The 18823-nt window shown below is 29.6% G+C and overlaps 1 protein-coding gene and 1 long non-coding RNA gene across 4 annotated transcripts in view; one reads left to right on the plus strand and one right to left on the minus strand.

Moving 5' to 3' along the window:
* LOC656253 (uncharacterized protein) overlaps positions 1-18823 on the plus strand; it is a 57336-nt gene that overhangs the window by 8877 nt on the left and 29636 nt on the right. The window contains exon 1 of one of the 3 annotated variants that reach the window (XM_962794.5): positions 7546-7774. The exons of 1 other annotated variant lie outside the window; for it this stretch is intronic. The gene's annotated coding sequence lies outside the window, so the exon portion shown is untranslated. Of the gene's footprint in view, positions 1-7545; positions 7775-7912; positions 7937-18823 lie in introns of those variants that run through there. One more of the 3 variants, XM_064355874.1, reaches the window with a different exon arrangement.
* Positions 7697-8416, minus strand: LOC135265751 (uncharacterized). Its single transcript, XR_010333600.1, has 3 exons — positions 8206-8416; positions 7941-8152; positions 7697-7891 (listed from the first exon to the last, which is right to left on the minus strand). It is a non-coding gene; the product is annotated as an uncharacterized LOC135265751 (long non-coding RNA).

Here is an 18823-nt window from a genome sequence, read left to right on the forward strand (position 1 = left end):
CTGGAGTTCTCTCGAAAAAAAGAGGCAGGAATACAAATTTCCAACTCTAGGCCTAAACTGTTCAGTTATTGGTAGAATTACATAAAAGACACTTGGTCTTTAACTCCACGTTGACTAAAGCAAACCCCAACCAGTTTTACTACATGTTGTATTCTTTTCTAAATACTTTTGTAACTACAATGGGTTTATGATCTGACCGTGCCACTACCAAAATTTCACTTCTTTTTAGAAATTGAAATTGAAAATTTATATCTACGGATGTTAATATCACTCTCCATCACAATATCTGATAATGAGAAAGAGTAAATATGGATACAAACATGTTTACTAACTTTTAATAATAATAATAATAATAATCATTATACAGGCTGTTCAAAACCTGGCGCCAGTGGAGAAGCAAGTGCAGATTACGGGAAAAATGTTGAAAAAATTCCTAAAGTCATATTTTAAAAAATCTGAAGCTACAAACTTATTGTGTTAACTTTTTTAGTTTTAATTATTTTTTAATGTTTTTATGCTTCACACTAGGTAATCGTTCCCTAACAAAACGATGAATAATTATTTTTAAATTTTCTATCAGACTTTAGCAGTTTCTTTAATTTAAAAAATTAAAATTAATCAAAAAAATCAATGTGTAGATGTGCCAACACTGGGAATTATTTCCTAGGAAACCGTTTCAAAAATAATTTATTTTTATTGTTGATCAAATTCTATTGTGATCATGACTGTTAGACAACGTTGCCACATATCATTTATTTAAAATTCGTTATTTATCAATAACTTTAATGCAAAGAATTTTTTTACTATTCTTGCCTTTATATGTAACCAGTTTTCTACCACACACCATTGAGTTGGTGCGTCTTTTTTTGAGCACGCTGTATTCAAATAAAAACCACAGATAAAAATTTAGGTGACATTTTTTCAAATTCTTTCTCTCTTTTGTTTTAATAAGTACGGTATGTAAAGTTTTTTCTACAAAATAAAAAAATGCAATTTCAATTTATATTGGGGTCCAAATGGAAAAAACAACAATTTTTTTTTCTTTTTTCAACTAACCTTGTATTTATTAATAATAATTGTGGCTTCGTTTTAGTATTATTTGTCGATTTTTCACTTTCACCATAAATACTTGTAAGCTGTATTCGTAATAAAATATGTATAAAAATCTCACAATTTTTAATTTTTAGTTCTCTAATCTCTGTGCTTTTTATAAACAACGTCCTCATGGTCACTGTCCCAGGAGGTGAAGCACCACAGCCAAATTCTGAGCTAAATAAACGGTTAGCTTATTTTTTGGATATACGGTAGTACTAGTTTTTCTGCGTGTACACAGCTCAAAAGTTGAGGCAGTAGAGCCGTATTTGACACTACAGCAGGTATAAACCCTATACCCTATATGAAAAGAGGAGGAGTTAGTGTGAACAGTGTGTCACATTTCACAATAAACTGTAAGCGATTCGTGCAATTTTTTTTAAACGAATTAGTATTTTTAAAATCTGTAAGCGGTAATAGATTAAAAAAAAATATAACTTCATACGTACAGAAAGTTATTTTTTCTTGAATGTCAAATAAAAAAAATTTTTCTTCAAAAATTAAGTAATAAAAAAAATAAGCCTGATACGATAAAAAGAATATTTTTTTAAGTACAATACCAAATTTTGAAAAAAGTCGGTCTATAAATAACTTTAGAAAATGGAAAATAATTTTAGATAGTCCAGCGTCTAGCCTTGAAAATGTAATAGACTTTCATGGTCAGTGTCCATCCCATCCCGGGGTGTTAGCTGACCGCTGGGTCCTTGAAAAGACCATACAAATTACAAATGTAACAAAGCTTTGAAATGTTTTTTTGTAGATTTTTTACTTTTTACAGACCCTGGACAACCATCCCTAATAAATTATTTTGTCAAGCATTATAACATTTTTATTTTTAACTTTAAAGACAACTGAATAAAATTTAGTTATATTTTCGGTCACCTATTTTTAGAAAAAAAGTTAAATTTGAAAAATTCAATTACTTTATATTGCAAATCGCGAATTAAATTTTGAATGCAAATTGCAATTAATGTCTTGTGCTGGGCTGATTTGGTTCCATAAAAAGAGAATGGTTCTATGAGGTTAAAAATGTGATATAACAAAAGTGCTAAGTAAAATAATTAGGAGACGTTTAGGAATGATTTCGCAATTTTTTTTTACTAGTTTTTATTTCGATTTTTTATCGAAATGTCTGCTGTGGAAAGAAATCTAGTGAATTCTGAAGTGTTCTTAGTTTTTAGAATAAAAAAAGTTCTTGACAAGGTGTTACTAAAAAAAAATACAATTTTGTGGCAACGTTTCGAATTTATCTTTATATCATCTTCAACTCGTCATTTGCTTTTATGGACGTGTTGTGTGGTGTTTAGGCATTTTACAAAATTGTTAAGTATATTATAATAATTAACAGAATCAAAATTAGTTTGTTTTTAAGTATGTATTATTATTCATAAATGAAATTTCAACAAATCTCTGAAGATAAAGATGACAAACACTCAGAATATAAAAAAAAATATATAAAGTAATAGGCCTATCTTTCTCTTACTGTAAAAACTTAAACAAAATTAAAAACAAAAACATAGAATCACAAATTTGGAGTTCTAGAATTTAGTATATCAGAAACAGAAACGACACCACCTTTTAAGACAATAATTAAATTAATAAATAAGAATACATTAATAATTAATTCGTTAAAAGTACTCACAGTTGATGAGTTTGTTAATGTTATTTCTTATGTCATTTTAAAACAAACGATGCACAAATGTTGTTTGGTTCAAAATACCCACAAAAATTGGCGCTTGTTCTCAAAAATAATTAATTACAGAAAAATTAAACGTCAAAAGAAAGGTAATTTGAATAATATTTTGAACAAAATATCATTTAAGCGTCGCTCGTTTTAGAATGACACTGAATTAATTAATAATTAATAACTGTGTTAAAAATTAATAATTCTGTTAGACATGTGTATGTTGTATTGTACATAATAAAGTTTAGTCTTTAGCTGACTCTCGTGTAGCACAGACGTGCCTCGATCCTCACCCCACTCTCCAGCATAACATGGCGCAGTCAGAAACTCGTAACAGTTACAAATAGAGGAAAAAAAAATCAAGAAATAATATAATCAAAAAATGGAGCCCAGCAAGTTATCACCGCTTCAATTAACCGGCAATCATTCTGAAAACTGGAAAAGGTGGATACAAAAATTTGAAATTTATTCCACAGCCACCGAATTGAAAAAAAAAGAAGAAAAAGTCCAATGTGCACAACTTCTTTATTCGTTGGGTGAAGAATGTATAGAAATATATAACTCATTTGAATTTACTGAAGAAGAAAGGGACAAATTCGCAATTTTAAAACAGAAGTTTGAAGATTACTTCGTTCCGAAGAAGAACTTAACGTATTGCAGATACAAATTCTTCTCAGCGAGGCAAGGCAATGAAACAATCGAACAATTTGTAACTGACTTGAAAAATAAAGCAAAGGAATGTGAACTAGGAAATTTACAAGATGACTTAATCAAGACAATGCTCATTACTGGAATAAGGGATGAATCAGTAAGGGAAAAATTACTGGAAAAGGACGGGACATCGTTAACGTTGGACAAAGCCGTCGAATGCTGCATACAAACCGAAGCTGCCAGGAAACAATTAAATGAAATGAAAGGTGAAACAGGAGAAAATCGAAGTCAAAATTATCGGAATTTGGATTTAGAAGTCATCCAGCACCGCAATGGACGCAACGGTCAAAATGCTTCCACGAAATCAGCGTCGTGCTCATCGAAACAAGGTCATTCCAGGAACTATACAGGAAACGGTCGAGACGTGATATACAAACAAAAAACTGTGCAGTCGGGTAAGGTAATAAATAATTGTTCGCGTTGTGGTCGTAGTCACAATATTAATGCATGTCCAGCTTATGGAAAAATTTGCTCCTTTTGTAAAAATAAAAATCATTTTGCAAACATGTGTAAATTAAATAAGGACAGAAATAAAAAGAAAATTCAACAAATTAATAAATATGAAGAAGATGATGATACACAATACTTTTTTGTTGAAACAATAAATTGTAAAAACAATTGTTCCAATAATTCTAATGTAATCAACTTAAAAATTAACAACAAATTCATTAAATGTAAAATTGATAGTGGTGCAGAAGCAAATATTATTTCACTAAATACATTAAAACATCTTAATTTTAAGTTAAACAGGATTGAAAACACCAAGGATGTATTAGTAACTTATACCAAGGAAAAATTATCGATTTTGGGAAAATGTAAATTATGTTTGGAATTTCGCAAACAAAAATTTCAGGTTGACTTTTATGTAGAACAAACAAATAGTAATAAAACTATAATAGGTTTTAGCACAGCTATTGCAACTGGTATCTTACAACTTAATAAAGAAATTGATAATATCAATGTAAATCAACAAGATGAAAACAGTAAGTACAAAAACTTAGTCTCTAAATATGACACTGCTTTCAAAGGTATCAGGAAGTACCAAAAAGCTGTTGGAAACTAGGTAGAATTGTAGAGCGACTTAGGGATCGTACTTATAGGATTCAAAAGGACAATGGAAGATGCATTATTAGAAATCGCAGGTACATTAAGAAAACTAGAGAAAACACAGACGATTTCATGCATTCTCTTGAGTCCAATAATGATTGTAAAAATACTCTTTCTTCGACTTTTGTTTATAATATAGATTTAGATGGAAGTGATAAAAGCAATAGTGAACCTTGTGTGGTTGACAACCAAGAAATAAACAGTGAAGTACCAAATCAAAGTGAATTAGTGCCTGTCGAGATTCAAAGTGAAAATAACAAAACCAGTGAACTCACACAAGGGGAGGAAAGTGCTAGTAATAAGAGTTTAGAAGATAAGTTAGCAGTAAGTAGCGTTAATAACTTAGAAAGTAGTTTAGAAATTAGTAAGGAAAACAACAAAGACAATAAAATTAAAACTACAAAATCAGGACGGAAATCGAAACGTCCGAAAAGGTTAAAGGATTTTGTATCTAGTTAAAGGGAAGGATGTTAGACATGTGTATGTTGTATTGTACATAATAAAGTTTAGTCTTTAGCTGACTCTCGTGTAGCACAGACGTGCCTCGATCCTCACCCCACTCTCCAGCATAACAAATTCAATATTTTTAATTTTATTAGTACAATTGGTACAATCGAACTGATTAAGAATTTCATACCACTTTTCGACAACTCGAACAGTGGAACTTCGATAAGCCGACTTTCTTGATGTGTCAGACTCTTTTGAGGAACCGTGGACAGAAATTTGCTTTTCTAAGTCGAACTTTCTCTCCCACCATACAAACTTCGAGTCTAGTTACAAGTGTTTTTACATATTTCACATTACACATTTACATAATGTCACATTACTTTTTTTATTGAATAACGTGCTTTTTATATACTGCTTATAATAATACGCAGTATATAAAAAAGCACTGCTTATAATAATGATTTTTATTTTTATAATAATAAGCAGTATATAAAAAAAGCACGTTAATAAGACATATCTCGAATTTGCATTTAAGTTTTTAAGTAATTTTTTTGAGTTATTGTGGAAAACACGCATTTTCGATACTTTGAAGTATTTTGCTGGCAACTGTCTATTCGAGTTATCGAAGTTCAACTGTATTAATATTTTTACTGAATTAAAATTTATGTTAAGGCATATATGAAAGTTACCTATGAAAATTTTCATATGCAAGAAGAAAAATATAAAGTATTTAACAGCAAACGCTGATTTCTGGTGTGTGATTATTAGTTTTGGAGACATTGTAAAAATATACAGGCTGATTTTTTTAGGGCCTACATTAGAAACTTTTTAACTGCGAATATAGCTAGAGCTTTGAGATTTTGTATACAATCTGACTCGACCATTCTGAGTTCAACTAAATTATTTTCAAAATTTCCGTAACTACGAGAAATTGGCGCCAAATTTTAAATAGTAAGCACTTACTTTTATTGTACTTTTGAATTTGGCTCTTGAAACTGAGTAAAATGTACCTTAATTGTTAGTACTTATCCGTAATAGTTTTTGACGTATGTGAATTTTTTATACAAATCTTTATTTGAAATGATTCATTTAAAATATTACAGCTCATGAACCCTTTGCAACAATTGAATAATTCTTTTTCATTTGATAGCCAAAGCTTTAGAGGGTCTTCTCAAGTCTCTAGGATTGTCAAATTGTCAAAATTTGTCAGTTATCAATTGCAAGGTTATTATGATTTTTTTAAAATGATTAAAAAATGGTTATATTTTTTTTCCAAATGGAATGACCCTGTTTTTTCAATGGCAATCAAAAGAACATCTATTTTTACGCAGACTTTTATTAACATCTTCTATATCTATCTCTTCCAGATTTTAAAATAATCGCAAAAAACAGTATTTTGGCTCATTATTTTCATTTTTAATCAAGTAAACTTTTGGAAAATACAATAAAATTATGCTATTGATTAAAAGAATTTTTTTTACTATTTTTTCACCATTTTTATACAAGAAGTTTAAAACTCGATGGCAGACTGAATGAGTTACTTTACATAATTCACTAGTTATAATAAACCATAATAAAATATTATTGTTTTGCTGCTTATTCAATAATAAGCTAAAAATAAAATAAAATATTGAAGTTGACAATTGTTGACCATTTTACAAGGTCTTCTTGATTAACTATGAAAATTACGAAGTAAAATCCGTTTTTTGGGATTTCTTTCAAAAACTGTAAGAGATAGGTATGGGACGTATTGATAAAAGTCACCGTAAATATCGATGTTCTTTCGGTTGCCGGTAAGAAAATAAGGTCGTTCCATTTGAAAAAACTGAGTTATAGCAGTTTTTTGAAAACCATTTTGGAAAATCATCCTGGCCATGAATTTTGACAGTTGACAATTATGAACATTCTAGAAAACTCTTCAAACCTTCGGTTATCGAATGCAAAAAAAATATTCACTTATATCGCAAAGGGTTCAAGGGCTGTGACATCTTTGATAAACCTTTGCAAATGAAAATTTTAACAAAAAAATTGACATATGTCAGAAACTATGACATTTAAGTACCAACAACTTGGGTAAATTTTACTCAGCTTAAGAAGGTTAATTCAAATATGCAATAAAAATGTATGGTTATTATTTAAAATATCCAACTTGTAGCTCTGAAAGCTCAGTCATTTTGCAAATAACTAAGATGAACTCAAAATGGTCGATATGGATCGTATTCAAAATTTTAAAGCTCTAGCTATATTATAAGTTCAAAAGTTTTTAATGTAGGCCCTAAAAGAATCATCCTGTAGAGCCAAAAGTTTACTAATCGTAGGAAAAAAACTTTCCAAATTCTAGTGTTAGTGTAATTTTTCATCCGAACCAAGGCTTTAGCCTAGTCAGTTGTGCCTAATCAGAAGCCTAAATCTTTTTAGGTCGAGAAAGGTTGAAGAACAGTGCATATTATGCTACCCGTAATACATCAGACGACAACTTGTGTATACTTTCGTTTATTTATCAGTTGGAAAACAGTAAGGACTAGAGGTCAGAACGTGGCAGTAGTCGAGTAGTGGTTTGTTCAGCTGAACGTGAATTTAGTAAACAAAAACTAAATAGGTGGATAGATACCTGAACGATGTCTATCAAATCAGTTTTTGAACTGTGATTGGTATCAGGTGTGGCGCAGTGATTTTCGGTGACTATTTCAAGCTCTTTTACCCAAATCTAAACTAGGACGAGTAATTTCTCAGGTAAATATATTTTTTGGAGCCAGAATTGAACGGGTTTCAGCTGTGGTGACCTTTATTAACACGTTTTACTCCAAACTGACGTATTTGAGTGCAAGTTTTATTTTTCGAAGGTTTCGTCTAAAAAACCACTTTCAAGATAAAATTATACATTACTGGCTGCACGTACGTATTGAAAACAGTCTAAAATAGTCATCAACTGATTGTCTCTGACGTCTTACATACAAACAATGGCAATTTTCCACAATTACACTTGTTATTTTCGAGGTTTAGATATGGGCTGTTAAGTCCAAGATAACTTCTTTAGCCTAGACTCCAAAGCCGCTGTTCTATCACATCAAATTTGTTGTCGTGGGCTGAGTTCATGCGAACTGGTTGTGTCTTGAATACAAATCAATCTCAATACAAAACAATGCATACAAATTTTCACCTACATTACCATAATTACTTCAACTAGGCAGGTACTGTACTTCCTAACGAACACCTCTGAATGAGGCCTCAAAGCTTACTTTCTAATTCGGAGGGCTGTAGAAACTCTCCAAGTGTTTCCCTAGTTCAAAAGAAAAGAAAGTCACCGCAAAAGCGGATTGTTTATGTGTAGATGTCCAGCTTTTTTGTTTGTTTACTATTTTATAAGGTGCTAACTTTAATTGCACCTATAAATAAGTGTGTTCAAACTTTTTAACAAGCGGCGACAATATTTTAACAAGATTTATGTTTATTTGCTTCCAGCTCACTAAAAATGTGCTAATGAACTTTTTTGTAAGAAAGGAAGGAACCATTGCAAATATAATAACATTTTTGGCCTGTTTGTGTGTATGCCAAAAATAAATCATTTACGCAATCGGAAGACAGAAATTTACAATGAAACTAGTCATTTGTTTTAAATTTACGTCGATTTTTGCATAACAACAATAAATGATTCAGAGACAATTAGTTTTATTCCATTAAGTTTTACGAAATCGAACGAATCGTACAACCGGATCTCCTGAATATATCATATAAAAAAGTAAAGGGTCAAAAACTAAACACTAGGTCGTGATGAATTGCGGTTTGAGTTGGCAACAAAACTATTGGAAATTGGAACAGTTGGTAAATTTGAAATATTAGCAGGTTATTGGTGCAGTAGAAAAAAAACTAAAGAACTTCATTTCCCAATATTTTAATACTTTTTCTGAGAAAACCATATCATCGTGAAAAAACACTATAATTTTAATTTTCTGATCAAAGTGGCCTACAATGTATTACAGAAGGACCAGTTCATTTTTTTTATTAAAACAATTGTCAAAGCGGTGTCATGTTAGTATAAGCTCTGCGTGTGTGATTTTTTTATTTTCTTCCCTTCTTTACTCGTATATTATGTAATTAATTAATGTAGAGCCGGTTTACAAACATTTTAATTGCAATCAAATTTTAATTCGGGATTAACTTGACATTTATTTGTTAATGCATTTTAAATGGCAACTTAATTCGAATTCGTTTAATTTTGAATTAATTTCGCTTTCTGTAAACCGGCCCTAAGAATATTAATACACATTAATAAAATAAAAATAAAATATTAATTAAATTTAAATTAATTTATGATTTCTAGTGTTATTCTTAAACAATGTTTTTGAGTCAAAAACTCTGCTAGAACCAAAATTACGTTTATTTAAATTTTTATTCTTCAACACTGTCAAAATTTACGGTTTTTCCCTTATGTAAAAAAGTTGACAACTGTTTGGCATTTCTTAATACGAAACGTCAGATTATTTTTAAGAAATTTACAGCAATTTTAAGCCTTGTTGAGTCTAATTCGAAGAATAAAATATTGTATTGACCTCGTTTTCGTGTAAATTGTTTCATTTATTTCACCTCGCTATCACTCGACAATAAAGCGTCCGATTTACACTCATACTCGGAAAATAAATAACTATTAATTTTTACTTAAATAATGTTTTTGGGCAAAAAATTCTTATAAAAATATCTGCTAGAACCAAAATTACGTTTATTTAAATTTTTATTCTTCAACACTGTCAAAATTTACGGTTTTTCTCTTATGTAAGAAAGTTGACAACTGTTTGGCATTTCTTAATACGAAACGTCAGATTATTTTTAAGAAATTTAAAGCAATTTTAAGCCTTGTTGAGTCTAATTCGCAGAATAAAATATTGTATTGACCTCGTTTTCGTGTAAATTGGTTCATTTATTCCACCTCACTGTCACTCGGCAATAAAGCGTCCGATTTACACTCTATTAATTAACTATTAATTTTTACTTAAATAATGTTTTTGGGCAAAAAATTCTTATAAAAATATCTGCTAGAACCAAAATTACGTTTATTTAAATTTTTATTCTTCAACACTGTCAAAATTTACGGTTTTTCCCTTATGTAAGAAAGTTGACAACTGTTTGGCATTTCTTAATACGAAACGTCAGATTATTTTTAAGATATTTAAAGCAATTTTAAGCCTTGTTGAGTCTTAATTCGCAGAATAAAATATTGTATTGACCTCGTTTTCGTGTAAATTGGTTCATTTATTCCACCTCACTGTCACGCGGCAATAAAGCGTCCGATTTACACTCTATTAATTAACTATTAATTTTTACGTAAATAATTATTTTTTGTGGTTAGCGACGTCTTTTTAAGGATTTTTATCACAAACCTTCATTTAAGCATTGCCTGTTCTCAGATAAGATAACACAAGATTTCTAGAAAAAATTTCAAAAAATTCATCACCATAAGAAAAATACAAAGCAATCGTTGAATTCTGTGTAATTTTTGGTTTTTGAGGTATAATAAAAATATACTTTTTATTGACACACCCGGTACATAAACAAATTATCGTTTTCCTATTTAATATAGTATCTGTGTATTAGCTATTTCAAAACTATACGTTCAAAAGGCCAACGTCGCATTTTACCAAATTATTTTTTTAAATAAAATTGTAAAATAGTTATTAATGATTAGAGTAGATGTCTTATGTAGAGTATAATTTACATTAGCTATTTTTTGAAGTGCATGAATAATTTATAACAGCTAATTTTGAGAGAAAATGCGACATTAACGTTTTCATAGTTTTTATTAAACAGCTAATATGTACAGTTGCATTTTTCCGTATGATTATTATTATCGCCTTTTTTCTTATCTATTTCCTTATGTTTGCTGAGAATTTCTGACATTTAAAAACAATTACTAACCCTAATTTTACTGTACAGGTGTTCTAAATTAATAAGGTTTTAGGGTGGTACTGTGTGGTCGATCTTTTATGGAATTTTATCACTGATAATTGTTTTAAAAAAGATCAAACTTGAGAAGACAGTATTCTCATATCTTTTGTATCTGTTAGATTAATATTTAATGTAGCTAACTTAATTCCTTAATCTTAGGGCATCAATAAAAAATTCAGTAATATTCCTGCCATTAGCTCGTATTCTGTAATGAAACCGTTAAAATTTAAAGGCCGTTAATCGTTGTTCCTATAGCAATAACCAATAAAATTCCTAGATTTTTAATTTTAACCAGTGTTAGATTTTAACCGCTCGTTAAAAAAGTTACAGAATACGTCCTATTGTCAACTAAACAATATTTAATCCTTCTGTATACAGGGACTTCTATCTAAACCCCACATTAAAAGTAATTGGGCTTCTAATAACGGTATGTACTTGAAAATTTGTACACAGCCATGATCCTTTAGGTTGTGTCCAATGAAAATATTTTCAAGATTAACACTTCCGGTTATACTGAAAATCGATAGCAACTCTCTTATTTTAAATAGAAAGTACTTTTTTACTACATTTTTAGATTATAAGAGTTATTCTAAGGGAGTTTTCATTAGCTTTTCCTAAATTTAGCCGTTTTCAAATATTTAGGGATCTTCAAAGACTTCAAATCAGTAACTGGTGTTTTAATTTTTTTATGGTTATGTTTTCAGAACTTCAAATACCCAAAACTAAATTAAATCGAGAAGAATTTTATTCTGCAGCGATCCTTTCCTTATAGTACTTATGGTTAGTAGTTTTAAGTTATAAGTTTCTGTTGAAATGAGAAATTCATTGGCGCTAGCGGTTTTTGCATAGGTTGCCATGGAAACGAGAAAAGAAAAAGGAGTCAAAGTTTTTTTAAACCTAAATGTATTTTGAATTAACGAAACTTATAACAAAATTTTGAATATTAAATGAGAAGTGTTTTTAGCAAACTATGCTAAAGAGCAACGCTTGAAGAGCTTATGGTATCTCAAAGTTAAAATGACTAATACACTTCGATACTGAATTTAATTTTCTTGCATTTGCAACCATAACATTTTAACGAATTTTAAAAATTTGTGCTCTTTGTAAAAATTTTTAGATTATATTTTCAGTTTTTATGAACAGTATCAATAGGTGTGAATTTTTCTTTATAAAGAACTTAGTACCAGTCAAACTGTTTGCAACCTACAATTAGAGTTACATTTGTAAAATTTGAATTACAAATTGATGACGGACGGGACACAAAAAACACCTCACATTTTTGTCAATTATTTTAAACAATCGTTATAAAATTCTGTTAATTTAAAAGACACTAATTTTAATAATTATTTTTAAAGTAAAAGATGGAACTTATTGAAGCTTTGACACCATGAAACCGAAGACAAGGCAATGTGAAACGACTTCTGATTAATTTACTTTTTGTTTACACATGACGGACGGGACCAAAAAATCTTTTGGTGTAAAAGATTAATTCAGACAGGTGTTAATTACATATTAAAGACTTTAACACTATTAAAACTTGATATTGGGAATTAAAAATTATTATTGGACGTAAGAAATAAGAGCAGGAAAATTTACGAAATTAAAAAAGTAATATTACTAATTAATTTACTTACGGATTTCCATTTCCTAAACTAAACACTCTTAAAATATTATTCAACATTTGTAGTACCTCAGCTGTTAACAGTATTTTATGTTATCGCCTACAAGGCAAAGTATGTAAATTTTAGAATCTAATGAATTACTTAAACCCTCTCCCATTTTAAATCCACAACAAAAATAACTATTTTGTCACAAAATATATTAAATATAAAGCGAATTGTGTATTCTGAAAGAAACTTTACATACTAAAATTATTTTGAATTATTCCTAGAATGGCTGTTTGGTGAAATTCGTGCAAAAATTTCATTTGGAAAATTTGAGTTGTGGGTAGTTGAAGTTCTCCAAACTTTACTTTAAAAATTTTGAATTCAATAACCTATTTTCGAATTTTGAGTATACTGGAGGAAATAGTATACGCTTTCTCTTTTAATGACCCTAATACAGTTTCGAAGTCTTCAAAAATGAAAGATTAATTACCGATTTTGAAGTGAAAGTTAGAAATTCAACCATTTTCAAGATTTTGAAATACTATTTTCAAAACCGTTAAATTTAGATAAAGGGAAATTTAATGAAATCTCCCTTAGACTAACTCAAATAATCCAAAAGGACAATAAAAACATAATTTTTTTAGAGAATTTCACAGTCACGTTATCACGTTATTATTCAAAATTGTATTCTTGTATGTTTCTTATTGTCAATTTTTTTTCTAAACTTTTTTGTTAATGTCATATTCATATTCTACAGTATATTTAACTACCGAATTCGCGGACGTCATGATTTATTTTCTAAGAATATTTTTCGAAACTTGCCAAATTTTAATTGCATCTTTTAATTTTGGAAAAGAATTTAATAAAATAATGTAAATCAGGTTTTTTTGTGTTGGACAAAACACACTTGTTAGTCTAAATTCCGTGCATGTAATTATATTTATTGAAGACTTGTTCTATTGACAGATTTGTATTTGTTTTTGTCCTTGTTCTCGAAAGTATACTCGTTTTTAAAATAAAAGTTATTGCGGTAGGCCATGACTGTGTAAAACTACCTTTATGTTTTGTAAGTAGAAGTGATAAAGTTACATTTACGTTTGATTGTCAAAACTCAAAACGTCAAACAAAATTTGAGGTTACTTTAGAAAAAGCAATGTCACAGTGCGTGAAGAACACTAAAATTTTATAAAACAATTTGATTTTCAAATTGAATAATCCACTCACAAAAGTGACACATCTTTTTTGACAGTTTTGACACATCTAGTTGGAAAACAAATACCAACTATTAATATGTAAGATAATAAAAATAGCTGTATAACCAACTTAAATTCAAATTTCCACAGCCTACTAGGATATCAATTGATTTGAAAAAGTTTATACAGGGTCGCTAAAAAGTATGGATACAGTTAAATATTATAAAAACTATTCATCAAAACTTATTACAATGTGGTATATGCTTAATAAGAGTATTGTATCGTTTCTATCTTCATTTGTTTTTCAGATACAAGGCTAACTTGATTTTTTTTAAATAGCAACAAAGTTCAAATTTAATATTTTTGAGAAGAGCATTTTTTTTGAGTTCGATGGTATAACACATGCATACCTTAATTTCATCTAAACTTAAAAAAAAATCGAACATTTTGAAAAATGTAAAATTATATTAGCCTTGGAAATGTTGCCTTTATCTATCGTTAGCTCATTAATCGAAAAATAAGTAAAAGTTAAAAATAATTGTTAAAATAATACTTTTAAGTGAAAAAGAACACGTTTTAATTAAGAAATTTTAAACACGGGATACTTGATTTTTATGCTACAAACGATATACAAACTGATTTCCACTAACTTCTTGGGTTTCTGTCTCCGTGATAAACCAACATGAGAAATTTTTTCACTCAATTTTACTTAAATGTACCATTATTAAACTAATTATTTCACCTAAGTTTAATTTCTGGCTAATATACAAGTGACAGATATCGTTAATAACAGTATTTTCAAAGCTAACTTAGTTTTACTATTCCAGAAAATTTTTATTTTTTTACATTTTAATAAAAGTAAAGGTGGGTATCATGTTACATCATTGAATTCAGAAAAAAAATGCTCTTTTAAAAATGATTAAATTTGACCCTTCGTGCCATTAAAAAAAATCAAGTTAGCCTTGAATTTTCAAAATAAATGACGATGAAAATTTGAAAAAGCTCTCAGATGATAGAATTTAAACACCTTTAACTATATCCATACTTTTTAGCCACTCTGAATTTCTTGTCCAAAGCAGAAATTTAAATTCATATGTAAAAATAAAATATTAATCTAGGTTTTGAAGAACGATCTGCACAATTTCAGTCGACAAGATATGTGGTTCTTTCAGTCACTTCAGCAATTTCATTCAACAGGATATAAGTTTTTGGATGTTTTAAACTATTCTTTCAATACAGATTTGTAAAAAAATGAACAGAAATCGTTTTTCGTATTAATAAAAATCGACGATTAGTAACAAATTCTCAAAAAATAAAATGAGGCGAAGATGCAAGCAAAGGAAATATTTCTTCACATAAATCTCTCTGTATCTAATAGAATGACTGGAATTATTTCGTTCCCATTGCAAAATGTACCTTTGTTGTAGTTGTCGACCTAGTTCCGATTTTTTCCGATTTCAAAAATGTATGACGCACGAACAATTTTATTCAATAGGAATTGCAAGTAACTGAGATGCTTATCCAACCATTCGTAGAAAATAAGTGTACATTTTTATGCCGCCCACGTCATTGGAAGATTTTTAATAAAAAAAAAACATTAATCAACAAAATTTGGCACAAATGTCCACTATTACAGGAGTACATCACGCTGTTGACTCAACACAATTACGAATTTAATTGTTTGTAGGAGCACACTATTTGCATTCTAGTAGGAAAACAAACCGGCCACACCTACGACAAGGATTCTCAAGCTACTTTGTTATTATAAATCCACCAAATCTTCGGTTTGTTCTTGCACTTGACACGTTTTATCGATAAAAATATTTGTGTTTACGCGAAGGCGAAAATCACCTAAATTGTTCTAATTTTTGAGTGTTGATTTTTCGGCAATTGCGGCCAAGAAGGCGACTAATGCTAATTAATACTTAACGTAATTATTTTTATTAAACCAACATGTAATAAACAGTAGTAACAATAATAATGTGATTGAAGATGATTACCATGAGATGACCTTGTTTTGCTATTCCGGTATTTGCATCTTAATCTAAATTTAAAGTTTATTATAATTACAAATATTCGAATGGTCCAAAGGAGTATCTGATTCGCATTTATAAAAGCAAACAGCCGTTTTTTCGGACTGTTTTACGTAATTTGGGCAAATCAAAGACGGAATGGGTTTTGAAGGTGAGTGTTTAGTTTAGCCAAATAGAATTTTAAAGTGTTTTGTTTAAACAATTTTCGTTCGTTGGAATCACAGCTTCCTTGATTAGTGAAGGGAGGTACCCTTTACACGGCTGGTCGCATTGAACAAAAAAAGTGTTTTTTGAGAGCTTACTTTATTGTAGCGCCATCTATTAGTTGCTGCTGAAAAATTCACTTGGTTTCAAACGTGACAGCCGTCATATTTTTTACAAATTTAAGTTTTCAACCTCTTTTGCACAAGATTTATACAAAATTTTACTAACAGGAAGGCAAGACAAAGCTTAGTTTCATTTTTTTCCACAAGTTTTAATCTAAATTTGAAATGCAAAGCATTTGGACACTAATGGGTACATTTTGTACAGTTGATTGCAAATGCGTTCCAACACTCTTTTGATCATTTTCGTGAGCATAAAAATGTTTGTTAACTATTCGGCAAAATGTTCAAGTTTGTATGACGCTTTTTACGTTCGTTTTGTGTTTCGCAGTTCGCTCTTGGCATATGCTCTTGGTCACTCACATGGCAACATGCGCTTTTGGTTCCTCATAGTAAAAACACGTGCCAAATGTTTGTAGAATACGTTTTCTACAACTATACAGCTAAAACTAATGCGTTTTGCCTTAGAAATTTTCTGCACTGACAGCATGTGACAACACTTAACCTTAGAACTGTCAGAATTGTTTTACTTTATAGTGGCTCCCTCTCAGAAACAAAAATGTGCCAAGGAACTAAGCAATGCGGCCAGCCGTGTGAAGGGAAAGTTCCTTCATTAATCAAGGAAGCTGTGGTTGGAATTATTAAAAGACGGTTAAAGAAAATCTTGTTAGCTTTTTTGTTTCCTCTTAACTGATCATATAGGTAGCAATAATAATATTGTGTATGGTGAGCTAATAGTGTTGATATGTAATTGTAGATGTTGAATCATCGACATTGAATTTGAGAAATTTGGACTCTAATAAATGCACCTGAGTTTAGTCACTTGATGGAATTTACAGGGTGAACTATTATTGTGACTGTCCTCAATTTAAATAGCTTACGATGCCGTTTCGATAATTAATTTTTTGCATAGAATGTAAATTATTTCCAATATCATTAATTATTCTGGGCGTTGGATTGTAGCGGGATTTTTCCACATCAACAAATTAGATTTTTTGCAGGTGAAAAAATATCGCGTGATCTATTACAAATATAATAAAAATTAATTTTGAAGATGGAGTAATTACGAGTTCATTAAATTGATGAGTTTCTGCACTTTTTGTTATTTAATGAGGTGTTTATTTGTGTTTTAACTCACGTTTAATTTTTGGACCGAAGTAACGAATTTAAAATTAATTTAAAAGTCGGTCTAGTCGATGTGGATCGCTTAATACTTTTAACTCAAAGAATTATGTGCTTTGATTAAATTTGCATTTAGTAAGGCTCATGATTTTGTTTTTTAGGTTGGCAATACTTATCAATATAGAACAGAATATACAGGGTGACCCAGGGCTGTGTAATCGGTCTTTTGCTATTTAAAATATTGCCATGCCGTTTTCATTATCCGATAGATTAAAGTCCACGAACTAAAAATATGCTTATTATACACAGGGTGTTGTATACAGGGTGGTGAACCAAAATTAATTTTTTTTAATTGGAACGTTTAGATTCTACACAAAAAATAATGTAACTTTGTATAAATTAGTATAGGCCTATTTCTTTTTCTTTCGGAATTATTCAACTTATCGTTATAAAAAAGATCAATTTTTGAAAAATCACTACGAAGTCGCAAATGAATATTTTCTGCCAAATTTGCCACAGAAAAACTCAGAATACCTTGCAGCTTTAGCAAATAATAGACTTTTACTTGAAACACGCAAAACGCAAAGGGGAATATCTAATTTTTTTCAAATGGAACACCATGTATTTTTGCGCGTCGATAGATTTTTGCATAAGTTTTAGAATGGTATAGGGTTTGCATAGAAAATTTAAAACATTTTACAAGATTAAAAAAAATATTTTCTAACAAGAAAATTTGTTATTTAAAATCTGATAAGTCAAATGGTAATTTATTTTTTGATATGTTAGTCACTAATGTGACTAATTACAGTAGTAATTGAATTATTACTTGATACATAAATAAATTTTACTATCAAGAATTAATAATAAAATAAAGAAAAAAGAAAAAAAAATAACACTTTAGGAAATATTTCAAATTTGCTATCCAAACCGTATGTCGTTAGAAAGCTTATAAAAAATGCTATCGATACGTGTAAAGAAACACATAGTGTTCCATTCGAAAAAAATGAGTTATTCAACTTTTTTCGTTTTGGCACACCCTGTACGTTATTTCAGTGTTGCAAGTAAAAGTCGACTATGTCCTAAAACTACATGATATTCTGAATTTTTCTGTTGCAAATTTGCCGCAAAATATTCATAGGCGTCTTACAATGATTTTTCAAAAATTGGACTTTTTTATAACGATAAGTTGAATAATTTCGAAACGAAAAAAGATAAACTCATAATAGTTTATATAAAGTTACTTTATGTTTTTGCGTAGAATCTAATTATGCAAAAATGTATAGGGTGTTACATTTAAAAAATATATAACTTTGGTTTACCATACTGTATACAACGCCCTGTGTATAATAAAAATATTTTTAGTTTGTGGACCATACGTATCTACGTCACAACCATGGATATCTAAAACGACGTACAAATAAAACGTCCTCGTACTCGATAGTTCCATTATTGTCACCAGAGGCGCAGTTGTTCTATTATCGTTCAAGTTTTTAGAACAATTAATTTATAAAAATAGTTGTAATTAATTAACGGTTAGCACAAGACGAATAAAAAAATACAGGCG

Source organism: Tribolium castaneum, chromosome 1 (genome assembly GCF_031307605.1).
Source record: "Tribolium castaneum strain GA2 chromosome 1, icTriCast1.1, whole genome shotgun sequence".
Classification (NCBI taxonomy): Eukaryota; Metazoa; Arthropoda; class Insecta; order Coleoptera; family Tenebrionidae; genus Tribolium; species Tribolium castaneum.